The sequence below is a fragment of the Lepisma saccharinum genome, chromosome 5 (assembly GCF_977018435.1).
Source record: "Lepisma saccharinum chromosome 5, izLepSacc3.1, whole genome shotgun sequence".
Classification (NCBI taxonomy): domain Eukaryota; kingdom Metazoa; phylum Arthropoda; class Insecta; order Zygentoma; family Lepismatidae; genus Lepisma; species Lepisma saccharinum.
Window position 1 is genome coordinate 55,959,174 of NC_139233.1, and position 12,661 is coordinate 55,971,834.

General features: G+C 36.9%; 1 protein-coding gene across 1 annotated transcript in view; it reads right to left on the minus strand.

Moving 5' to 3' along the window:
- The window catches only part of LOC145987836 (uncharacterized), a 524,248-nt gene that overhangs the window by 377,513 nt on the left and 134,074 nt on the right, over window positions 1-12,661 (minus strand). The window lies entirely within an intron of this gene.

Sequence of the window (12,661 nt, forward strand, 5' to 3'; positions counted from 1 at the left end):
CTGTTATGGACGCTGCGGAAGAATGGCTCACGGCTCAGCCACAGACATTCTTTGAAGCTGGCATAGTAGCTTTACAGCATAGGTGGAAGAAGTGCATTACTGTGAAGGGAGACTTTGTGGAAAAATAATACTGCTTATATGTCAGGGACAATAATTATTGATCCACCCTCGTATATGTACTGACGGGATGAAGCTCACATGAAATGAAATGTAACATGTAAATTGTAAACACATTTAAATTTCTCTTGATTTAAAATTCAATAATTTTTATAGGCAAAAATAGCAACCAATTTAAGTATAAATATATACAAAATACCAGGGTGGATAAAAATTATGATATTTATTTTAAAAAAACATTTTTGTTGATTTTATTTACTTAAATCGGATTTTTTAAAAAAATTAAATCCATTTTTTTTAAAAGCACGCTTAAAATTGCTTGTATGGTTTTTGACAATATGTGTTCTTTATAGAAAGACTTTTTCTACTAAACGGTCGTATAAACTATTTGAACAGTTTGATTAAAGAAAGTAAAATATATACCTTAATATAAATTTTTCTGTATCTGACACTGTACCTACTATAGAAATATTGTTTTGAAAGTGTTATTGAAACTAATAATAATTTCAGTAACTTTTCTTGCAGTGAAAATAAAACATTATGGATGTACTCTATAATTGCAACTTAAAATAGTAACTTAAATATTTTTATAGTATTTGTAGATGAATTTTGGAGATTTTTTTAATATTTGAAAAATATCAGCTACCATCTTTATTTACAGTTTAATGATAATGACACTATTTATGGTTCAACATGATTAGTATTTTGTATATTTTTCTACACAAATGTCTGCTACTTTTGCCTACAAAAATTATTGAATTTTAAGTCAAGAGAAATGTGTGTGTAAACATTTCCTTTCATATGAGCTTCATAACATCAGTACATGTATTCTATTTTCTTTATTGTCCTATCTTATAGCCTAATAAACACCATTAAATGATTAGGAGATTAATGTACTTTCACCAAAAGTGACTTTTATATCTGCAAAATCCTTATGTACATTATTCTATAAATTATTTATTTAAAGTGCTTTAAATCAGTGATTTATTTAAAAAAATCAACCTGATCGAAATCAATCCACCTTGCAAAATACTAATCATGTTAAACCGTAAATAGTGTAATTATCATTAAACTGTAAATAAACATGGCATCTTTTATACTGCAAACTATCATTTAAAAATTGCCAAAATTCAGCTACATAGACTATAAAATATATTAAGTTGCAAATATAGAGTACATCCAGAATGTTTTATTTTCACTGGATTAAGAAGTAAATTGAAATTATTATAGTTTCGCTAATAAACTCAACAAACGTTTCCATAGTAGGTTCATATATACAGTATCAGAAACAGAAAAATGTGTATTTTCTGTGCTCTCTCTCTCTGTCTCTCTGTATCTTTCTCTCTCTCTCTCGCTCTCTCTCTCTCTCTCTCTCTCTCTCTCTCTCACACACACACACACACACACACACACACACACACACACATCTTTAGGTGGTTATTTGTAACTACATCAGTTCACCAAAGTTTCACACTTGTCTGAAAACCTTCGGTGATACTGCAACAGTAAAACATATGACGGAAAAATTGAGACAATTTATTCTGAATAAAATTAATATTGCCAAATGTTTCCACAATTTAGTTTAGTACGGGAGCATTATTAGGTTCTAAGTTACCGATAGATCACTTGATATCGGGTATATTGTATCTTCCGATGGTTCAAATTTGATAATTTCAGGTAGACTTGGGTATCATTTTCAGCCTGGCGATTCTTCAAATCTTTTTCTTTGTTTTGCTCAGAAAGTTTCTAGTGTGTGACAAATAACATCATTTCCTGCACTTGCGAAGCAAATTTTCTCAACTCTATATTCTTTCCTATGTGTTTTCAAAGTAAGTAAGCACATATTGTATGGTAAGGCTATCGAGAAGGCTATACTACTATATTATTGTACTCTGTTAAACTGCAGTGTTCAGCAGCGGTATGACCAGAAATTCCAATATGGCGATTGGGGTGAGTCAACAACAGGAAGGAAGGAATGAGAACAATGTTGTAGGCCTATTGAGAAAATTGTTCTTCAATTTATTGCTTCATCAAAATGTCTTAGCATATAGACACATTGTTTGTAATAATATATATTACATTAGGATTATAGGACACTCTATTGCATTTGTATTTGTGTTATAAAAATGAAAGATATAAAACAGGGTAAAAATTCAGTAAATCCTTTTGTAATACTTTTCTATAAAGTTTGGAACATTTATGTTTCATATTAAACTGTTCATTTGAACACATTTTTGACATCTGTAATTTTTAAGGCAGTATATTGTTTGAAATAAAATATTCCAAATCATATGAGGGGTAGAATTACACATATTCTCAACTGACCCCGCACATGTAGTCAACTCTCCAATTGACAATACTGACACGCTTCGAAGAAACAAACAACTTTACAAGTTTTAGGAGCATGATGTAATAAATATTCAATGTGGTCGAGGAAACTACAGGTATTGCTCATAGCATTTCAGCAATAGTCAATAGCTATTTTTAAGAGCTGCAGAAATTTAAACATAAAAACATGCTCAACTCACCCCGGTCTGCCCTATAACACAGAGATGAGCGGATAAAAGGCCTCAGGTAGTCCTGAAACAGCATCCCTGCTCTTTGCAGACTGCACAGGCATACCAGAGCTTGTGTATCAAGTCCTTCACTCGAATTGGGAAATCAATTTTTTTTAAATGTCTACAAGTTTGATACATTTATTTTGTGATTGGTCATGATTAGAAACCGGCTTTTAAAGGTAAGACATTTTTTTTATTTTTCAACACGGATCATGGAATAAATAACAATAGTGTTGATAATTATCTTCCATCAACAAGATTACATGGTTTTGACTTCCCTTTATTACCCCCTTTTCAGCCCATATTCCCTTCCCCCCTTTTTAAAACATTTTCAATTCTGGTCCCTTTATTGACTAGTTTTTCAGCCTTCAGTCCTTTTTAACCCATTTTTTTAAAAAAAAAAACATCTCCCTTGATCCCTTTATTAAAAGATATCAAATATTTTGTACGACTGTCTTTCCCCTGAACAAAACATTCAACAATTGTCTATTTTTGGTGCAGTTTAGAGGAAAGAAAGACCAAGCGCCTTCTACCTTACCTTCTCTCCACGAGTGTTGGGAGTACGTTGCAGCGATTGCTGAAACAATGTGATCTGAGCTTATGTAGCAACAAATGCATTGTAAGTGGTACTTCTCTGCTAGCTTTAGACTTTTATTGTGAAGTTTTTAGAATAGTTTTAACTTTACTGTATGGCAGTGACGACAGTATTGAGTGTCAGTAAAATGGCGAAGCCAGGTACAAGTGGCAGCAAGCTATGGAATGCTATAAGCTGTTGCAAGGAAGATTTAATGGAAACGGATGGTAATATTATTCGCTGTACTTTACCTAAAAAAAAGGGGAAATGAAATAGAAGTATAGTTTATATTTACACTATACTAAAATATTATTTTAAATGAAAGCACAATATATATACCATTCATATATAAAAAGGTATACATTAATACGAGATTTAATGTGATATTACTTCCGTACCATCGCTGACAAGTTCTACGTTTCATCTTTGGTGCGAGTGTCATAACTCCAGAAACAACCAATCAACAAGCGAGGCGCTGACGTCATCTCAACGCAGCACCTATCGCTAAGCTTTGAGTTCTTACACTCTAGACTGTTGGTAGGCTCGCATACCTCAACTCGTGGGCTCATTTGGAGATGTTAGGAAAATAATCAGACTCTACCTACATGTGTGTAGTGACCTTTACATTCTAAATATTGTACGATTTGAAAAAAAAATCGTAATATATATTACACTTCGGGATACACTTTTCACACGTGTAGGTAACATTCGAACAATTTGCAGTAGCTCCAAGTTAAGAATTCCATAGTAACGTGTGAACCTTTTATTTTTTCCAGTAATTTAGTGCTATTTAAAAATGTTCGTTTCCTGTGATCAATTTAACTGGTATTACGCGCTACTGCCATCTTGTGGGAACATTTCGAAGTAATTCCAAGCAGAATGTCTCTTTTCAACACGAGGAGACAAAGGTAGCGAATAAAAAGGCGCGAAAAAGTAATTAAACTGTCGGGATTAGCAATGGCCGCTCGATGGGTACAAGGGGACTCGAAAAGGAGAGTCTTGTTCGGGAACCAAGAAAAAAGATGACGGTAATCACTTTCGAATGTGCTGTCGTAGTCAGGGTTGCCAATAGTGCCCTATTTTTCCTGATATTTTGTAATTTAATATAGTACCCCTGCAGCAGGGTTGGCAAGGTAGTTTACTCCTTACGTTTTTACGTAAATTACGCGTAATGTACTAGTAATTTACTCTGCGTAGAAAACCAGTTTTTTGCGCAGATGTAAGAAACTAATTATCTTTCTTAAATTATTAATATAAAAACTACTTTATTTATATTACATTTTAAACTTTAATTTTCTTGTATATTTTAGCACAAATCATTATTTTCTGAAAATTATTTATACAGACACCACACGCCCTCACCCACAGTAACAGATTTTTAAAAATAGAGCTGTTTTTTCCCATATTTTTTAAAAATTGAGAAACCTTTTGATATATACGTCTTGCACTAGTACATGTATTTATAACAAAAAAAATAATGGTTAACGAAAATTAATTTGTATCGGATTTCAATGTTTTAGTAACAGCTTCAAAATCCTTTTTCATGCGTATTATGCAATTGAATAGGCTAATTATGGTGTTAATGTGAACATGGCAGTTTGTAAAATTCCAATATAAGGGGTGCCTCCCCGATTGTGCAGACACACAAACTCAAACAATCCAATATAAGGGCATATACAAATTCGGAAGGAAATTTTTTATAGCCTTTTTGTTTTCTACCACTGCCAACTGTCATATATAACAATAACCATCGCAAAAAACATGTTTTTTTAACTTATACGTTTGATTCTATTTTATTATGTACTTTTTGTTTTATACGTATTTTACGCGTAATTTACGTGTCATGTAGAAAACCTTTTTTTCTGAGTGCCGCTTACAGCCTCAGATTTTAACTAGGGTATCGATATCTTATCCTCGGATAAAGTATAGTTTTGGTTAATGTTAAGGAATCTAAGGCCATATTAGTTTTAAAAAATGTGTGAGAAAGTTTTAGGAATCATTTTGTTTCTTGTCAGGCGGCTGTCCTCACATTGATTTTAATTAAGTGGCTTATCCCCATATTGCGTGACGGCGTAAAACAGTCTATGTCTAATGTATCTATAATATAGAAATCAATTACCGAAACATTTGCTAATTATTTATGCCACCTTTGAAATTTGCAATGTAGTTGGATCAGTATAAAATAGATTAGTGTTTTTCTTTCAATAATTATGGCAACACTGCTTCTACGTCACTTTAAATCGTACTTACACCGCGAGCAATTTCCTTTCTATCCCAGTCCCTTTGTTCTCTAGCGCTTACATACTCACTTTCATCCTTTACCCGCCATTTGCCAAAATGGCCGCTGTTTGACGATTGGACTTGGATCTTTACGACTGCAGTGAAGTTGACTGGGACTGTGGGAAGTTCTTGCGCTACCGAAGACAAAATGAAGCCGTGCCGGAATGTCTTTTTCGCCGCTGTAAAAGATAAAAATCTGGACGATTCGAGTGGAGCAACAGGGAAATAATAAAGAGAAAATTGGAGAAAAAGAGAAGCGATCTGGTTCAATAACTTTGATGCCGACCAAGTGGAAAATACGATTTACTCCACAGGTTTTTGCCAATCTGTCATTCTTGAACAAGAAACGGTTTTTTTTAGAAATAACTACAACTGAATGATTTAAAACCGTATTTTCTGAAATTGATGTGCTGTTTGTAAAGCAATCTGTGGATAACTTGAATATGAATTCATGGTAAAATGAGTTTACAAGTTTTTCAGTGATTTCAAAAAATAAGGAAAAATTTGTTTTTAGTACAATCACCATTTATAACTGCTATACAAACAATAATTAATGAAATGTTAGTATTTTTTTTTCGTTTATTTAAACAACATATTTAAAGAATCTTTATCATGTCAATCGATTGTTCTCTTACATGTTTACCCTGAAACAAACCAAAATTCTATGGAAATAATCCTTCATTGTTTCATTCATAATGTTTCGTGTAATACTTTTAAATTAAAATTCCTTGTATTATGAAATTGATAACTGTTGAGATTTTATAAATTGTCTATTTGTGCATGTATGTGTGTGTGTGTCACACTTTTGATATGTGAACATACACGTTACTTGGGTAAAATTAAGCACAATGGCGCAATGTCACACTATGCGTTTCTACCACACCTGTTAAATCCGTTCCAGTTTGAGAGCATGGTAACATCACACAATTTTAAATGAGAGCACGGTACCCTGCTGTGCTGGACGAGAAGATCCAAGCAAACACCAGCAGGCATGTGGTCACACTGTGCTGTTGTACTGAAATACTTTACTACTGTACGAATAGTTTTGAACAGTTTTTGATTTTGTGCTTCCCAGCTCAATTTTATTTTGGGAAAAGGGGTCGAAAGAATTTTCGGATGGAAATTATCGTGGAAGGTCATGCATGGAAACGATTGATTTGGTTTAATTCTCCTCGCCTATCTGCCCCTTTTGGCTAATAGGGAAGGTGGAAATGAGTAATGATATGATGAAATTAATGAAGGGACACCTACAAAGAACACTCGTGCAAGACCGGGATTAGAACGCGGGACCTCTGACGTTTTTGCGCGATGTGCTAACCATTCCGCCACGGAGATTGGCAGCATGAATGGAAATGAGCCAGCTCTCACAACTACCGCTCTATTTTCAGCACACACACACACACACACATACATACGCGAGCGCAGAAAATGCATCAAATTCATGCACTTTTAATGTATCAATTAATACAACCATGTAAATCAAACCAAGAAACAGTGCACACCGACCGTCATTTACTCTTACTCACGAATCGGATAACGAAAGGTTCTACAATACAGGAACGCGACCAACGAAGCCTACCTCCCTCCTTTACACCCCTTTTACAGCACTACAGTACCGCTGCTCGCTCTACAGTCCACACGTGTATAAGAGAGAGCTCTGAAACTTCAGTACAGGCTGCTGCGAATGCTGGTAATGCAGTCGCTTTCCCTCCTCCACGCAATCCCATTTCCTCCCTCCTCGTGTTGACTTGTTTTCGTTCGCTTGCTCCAGAATTTACAAGTAAATGAAAGTAAATAACTCCTATTATAAACAGAGAGCAACACGGCAACAATCGTTAGATATACTATGTACTGCAATACTAGAAGAGAAATGGCTACATGTTAGAACATATTTCCCGGGAAGGGTTGTGGCAGGGGATAAAGAATATTAATTACTTACAAGGGTTAATTTGCTAAATGGGAAAAGGGGGAGGGGCGTTATCTCTTGGTAAATTTGCAGGGAGGATAAGACCGAATATGTACAGGGGTATGTAGATGTACTTCCTGGTAGTTTATGGTTGTGAGAAGCGACACACAGTCCACACAACTTGGAAAGTGGAGTGGAGGGTGGGTGGGGGTGAATAATGTACACACATGATTTCATGCTAAAAAAGAAGGTGTACCTGAATGAAAAATGTAGGTGGTACTTTTTAACCAGCGTTTGTTTCTTTGCTTTCTTCTTCCCTAGAGTAATTTCACTAGTTCAGATTCATCAGAACTTTTACTTGTTCACCATTGAGAGCACTAAACGCACGTAACACGTACTCAAAGTGGGCAAATATGTGCGTGTGGAAGTAAACGCACTGGCGTAAATGATGTAAACAATCAACTTTCCCTGTTTACTTTTTGTATGCAGACGTCCAAACAAAGGAACCACTGCTTTAGTGTGGATACAAATTATTGCGTACGTGTCGTAAAAACACGGCCTTGTGTCACGACGACACATGTACTTTTTTGCCTCTGAATAGCTATAAACTCACTTTCTCGCTCTGCGTTATAAAACACAGGTATCACAAGTGTAATATCCTCACTTGTTTTGGTGCAGTTGGAAAAATCCGCGTTTTTTTTATTATGCAAAGCAAGAATGATAGCATTAAGACATGTGTGTTTTGGTGGTGCAACATACATAAAAATATTCGGTTTTGAACAGTTTTGATTGGGTTTCAAAACTTGGGAGGGTGGGGGTAGGTGCCAAAACTTGGGGGCAAGGACAGTTTACTTTCTCTTGGTAGATAAGGTTTAGCATAGTGCGGGAGCAAAAGTGGTTAAAAGTGGAAAGGGGGGGGGGCAACTGGCCCCGCCCCCCTCTCCCCGTATAATCGCAGCCACTGCTTTTGAAACATATTTTGTATGAATGTCCTGCACGAATCTCACACGGATATTTGAGCACATTTATTAGTATTGCAAAAGTACAGTACTTATGTTTCCCACGAACTGCGTGCTTAAAAAATATTTTAATTAATTAAAAAAAATAAGAAGGATGTATGTGGATAAATTCCACTTATGTATGAGTGTCTAAAATATAGGGAGGTATTGAGAGAGGGGGGAGAGGGGGGAGAGGGAGGGAGGGAGAGAGATGAAGAGAGAGAGAGAGAGAGATGAGGATCACAAGTTCGAGAAGGAACTGAGAATAGCAGGATTGGACGCTAAAAAAGCTATAATATGCGCTAGAAAGAGTTTCATGGTAGCAACTAAGGCAGCAGAGTGGAGCAATAGCCCAATTCTTAAACGATACATGTGTCATCATCCATACATGTGTTACTTATCATATTTTATGATGTGTATGGTGTATGTTCAGAATAATTGACACCACAGAAGTCAACCCTTGCCTTCATTAGTTAGCAGATACTAAAATTATTTTCGTTTTCTGAGGGAAAAAATTAGACATCTCCGCTATCTGTGAATCTGTGCTACACGGTTGCATACATGTAGAATAAAATTACATTATATCGAGTGCTCGTAGCTTCGAAACAACGTCTCAAGAAGCAACACGTTATCAAGAAAGTTTGTCTGTCTTCTTGTTCGGTATTGGTGTATATGCAAGGTTAGGGTTCGTTGTGAGAGAATGAGGATTTTATTTCTCTCGCTTAACATTTTCTATATTTTCACAATTTTTCGTCTTAAATGCAATCACACATATTCAACCATTACCATGATTTTTTTTATACATATTTGTTCAAGTTACATCAGAAGAACAATACGCGCATATTTTCATTCCAGGCTTATACTTTTGAAACAGATTGTAACAGAATACAGTTACTCAGTCATTTATTTCATTCAAATACATTTAAATTTAGTAGTTTTATAATTGATTCGAATAACTCTACGTATTTCCAGAAATTTTCTAATCTTCAGTCACATTAGACAAAACCCTTTATACAGAGTGTCCGAAAAGTCACGCAACCCGGTGTTTACGACCGTATAACGAAATGTGTGTTCAGAAGAACGTGTATCAATTGCTATGTTTTCTCTGCCTTAGGTGGTTGCTGTTTGCCGCGAACGGCATTCCAGATTGTGTCTACTTATGTTGACGTCGTGTGTGTGTTTTTAAAATGCCATATTCTACACAGGAAAGAGTGTTTATTGTTGAAGAATATATCCGAACATCGTCATATTCTTGCGTAAGAGAAGCATTTAGGGATACCCACATTTCAGGGTTGCAAGGTGTATGTAATTTATTGCATATGTTCGAGAATAACCAACTTTCTCCTTTGTCGTTAAAAGTGACTTAGTGTGATAGCCTGAGGTGAAACACGTCTGTTAGTGACACGTGACACCAACAGTGTTGCCAGTGTCCCTCGTAATATTGTGAAAACATCGATTTTTGGAACAACCCATTTATTCCCTTCTGCAATGTTTTTGAAACTTCGTCAAAGTTCTTTTTCTATCAAATTCAATAGATGGCCATCCAAATTGTTCGTTGGTGTTGTGAAATGTTGCAATAATTTACCTCAGTGAGTTCTGTGCATCAATACACACGATTTGCAAATATTTTTTTTCCGCCTTTGGCAACACTTTGCTTATTTGTTATTAAAACATGCATGTTCTTACATATGTTTGTCTCTCTAAATTTTCCCAATATACAGGGCATTCTCTTGGCAGAAAGCGTTTCTTCGAATTCCGTTTCGCTATTCCGTTATACGGTCGTAAACACCGGGTTGCGTGACTTTTCGGACACTCTGTATAACAATAGAACATTATATGTTTAGTATTTGATAAAAATAGTCCTTATCAGTGGCGGCGATTGAAGGGGCGCGTGGTGGTGGTGTGTGGGGGGGGGGGGCAATTGCCTTCCACCTTTTTGCTACTTTCCCCGTTCTCTTAATGTTAAACCTTGTCTACCAAGAAAAAGTAAACTGTCCTTGCGCCCCCAGTTTTGGCACCCAATCGCAGCTACTGGTCGTTATATGTTCAATACCTATCTAGTATGTAACAATTATATTAAGATATACGGATCCTCCAAAATCCCTGTAGCTCTTGTCCAATCTTACGGCGGATGAGCTACATGCTGGCAAGGGAAATGGGTAGCGGGGAAGCGACCAATCCAGCGCGATAAGAAATACAGCAACCAGCAGAACGAGGTGCGCGCAGCACCTCCTCACGCTACGTCGTAGCTCCCGGCGCCACCGCTGTTGTCTGGTTGGTATGCTGCGTATTCCCCGCTCCCCACTTCCTTTGTCAGCATGTATGCCGCCCGCCGTGAGATTGGACAAGAGCTACAGTAGAAGGAGATATTAAAGGAACTAATTAACATGCACAGAAACATAGTTGTAGAAGGGAACTTACACTCGAAGCACAAGGAATGGAATTCCAAGAATTCCGGCAATTCAGCGACAAAATGAAAGAAATATGAATCATCACGATTGCCAATAATGGTGTCAGCACTAAAAATACTTTAGCCGAAAATTCGAAGTGAAGTGGATGTGATGAGAATAAGCACCCAACACTATGCCATGAGCTGGATTCAGATCAATTTCCTCTAAACTTTCAAATACTCTCGTCACAAAAGTTTGGAATATTGTTACGTTAGACAATAGGTGATAGACACGGTCTTGGAATGCAGCAACACATGGTATCTGTTGTAATGATGCGATAATTACTGGATCCTTTTTTATGTTATATATGTTTATTAATTAATTTAATTGGACCGGTTGGTTTTTAGTTAAATCTGTTTTGGTGATGTTAGTGTGCAACTTTTATGTGTATTACTGTACGTTTGAATTCTTGGTTGTGATAGGCGGGTGTGTCGCTGGACATCCGACCAGCGGAAAGTTTCCAGTAACTCGTTAGGTCATTAGCGGGGCCTATAAATAGGAAGGAAACGGTCCTTCCTATTTATAGGCCCCGCTAATGACCTAACCCGTTACTGGAAACTTTCCGTTGGTCGGATGTCCAGCGACACACCCTCCTACCCAACGGCCAAGAAGCAGTGGGTTTCAGGCACCAGTGCGTAGTTGGAGACCGGTTTGTTCATTAAACTCTCGAGCCTAACTATTGCCTATTATTGAGGGAGCAGGAAAAGGTTTATGATCCATTTGCCTTGACTCATCTCACCCAACAGGTTAGTAGGTGTCGGGGCGTGCCCCGAGTTGATATTTTCCTGGAGATGAGGCCTTGCTTGAAATGGTTTATTATCCAGTGGGTCTCAGATGTTTGGCGGAGTATTGCGATGTAAGAGGTATCATCTTCTCTAATGGGAGAGGCTGGGAGAGTTTTCTTTCTTTCTTTTACTACGTGAACCGACGGGGATCTTTGATTTGATTTGATTTGGTTTAGTTTATTTTACTTCGCGTTTTGTGCCTCTTGGCTAATTTGCGAAGATGGGGATGAGTGATGAAATGATGAAATTGATGAATGGACATTCACAAACAACCAAGCCCGACCGGGATTCGAACCCGGGACCCTTTGGGGTTGCAGCGCGATGTGCTAACCACTCGGCCACAGGGTCGGGCGACGGGGATCTTTAATTTATTTCATTGTTTGAATACACACACTTGCTGTCTTCACATTATTCCATAGATCATTTCATGTGGGAAACAGGGCACACAACACACATACCTTCGGACACCTTCCTTGGTACTGAAGGTTTATTATTTTTTTTCGCTCGTGAAGCCAGTGGCTACACGAGTCCACACACTCTCTTCGGGACGGGGGGACAGGGTACACCGAGATGGGGATTTTATGAATAACGGCCAAGTTTTAACTTCTTCTGTAAATATAAGCTAATATGAATAAACCTCCATACATCAAAAGTGAATTGGGTGTTATGTTATGATTTGAAGATATACATGTCTATTGCCAATAGTTACTGCTATATTTCCAAAGAACTTCAGATACTGAATATTTGTTGAACCTAGGGACAAGGTTATAAAATGTATGGGAGTGTATGTTGAAGGTGTGAGGAGGTGTGAATCGCATAAATACATAATCTCCATCTATACACGGTCTGGTGGACGTTCTTATCTTTTCGCCGACATATGCCACCGTGCCTATCACATATTGCCTAATATAACAATATTCCAAACTTTTTGTGAGGAGTGTATATGCAAGACTAGAAGACCAAAATAGAGGACTACCAAGAACAGTTCACACT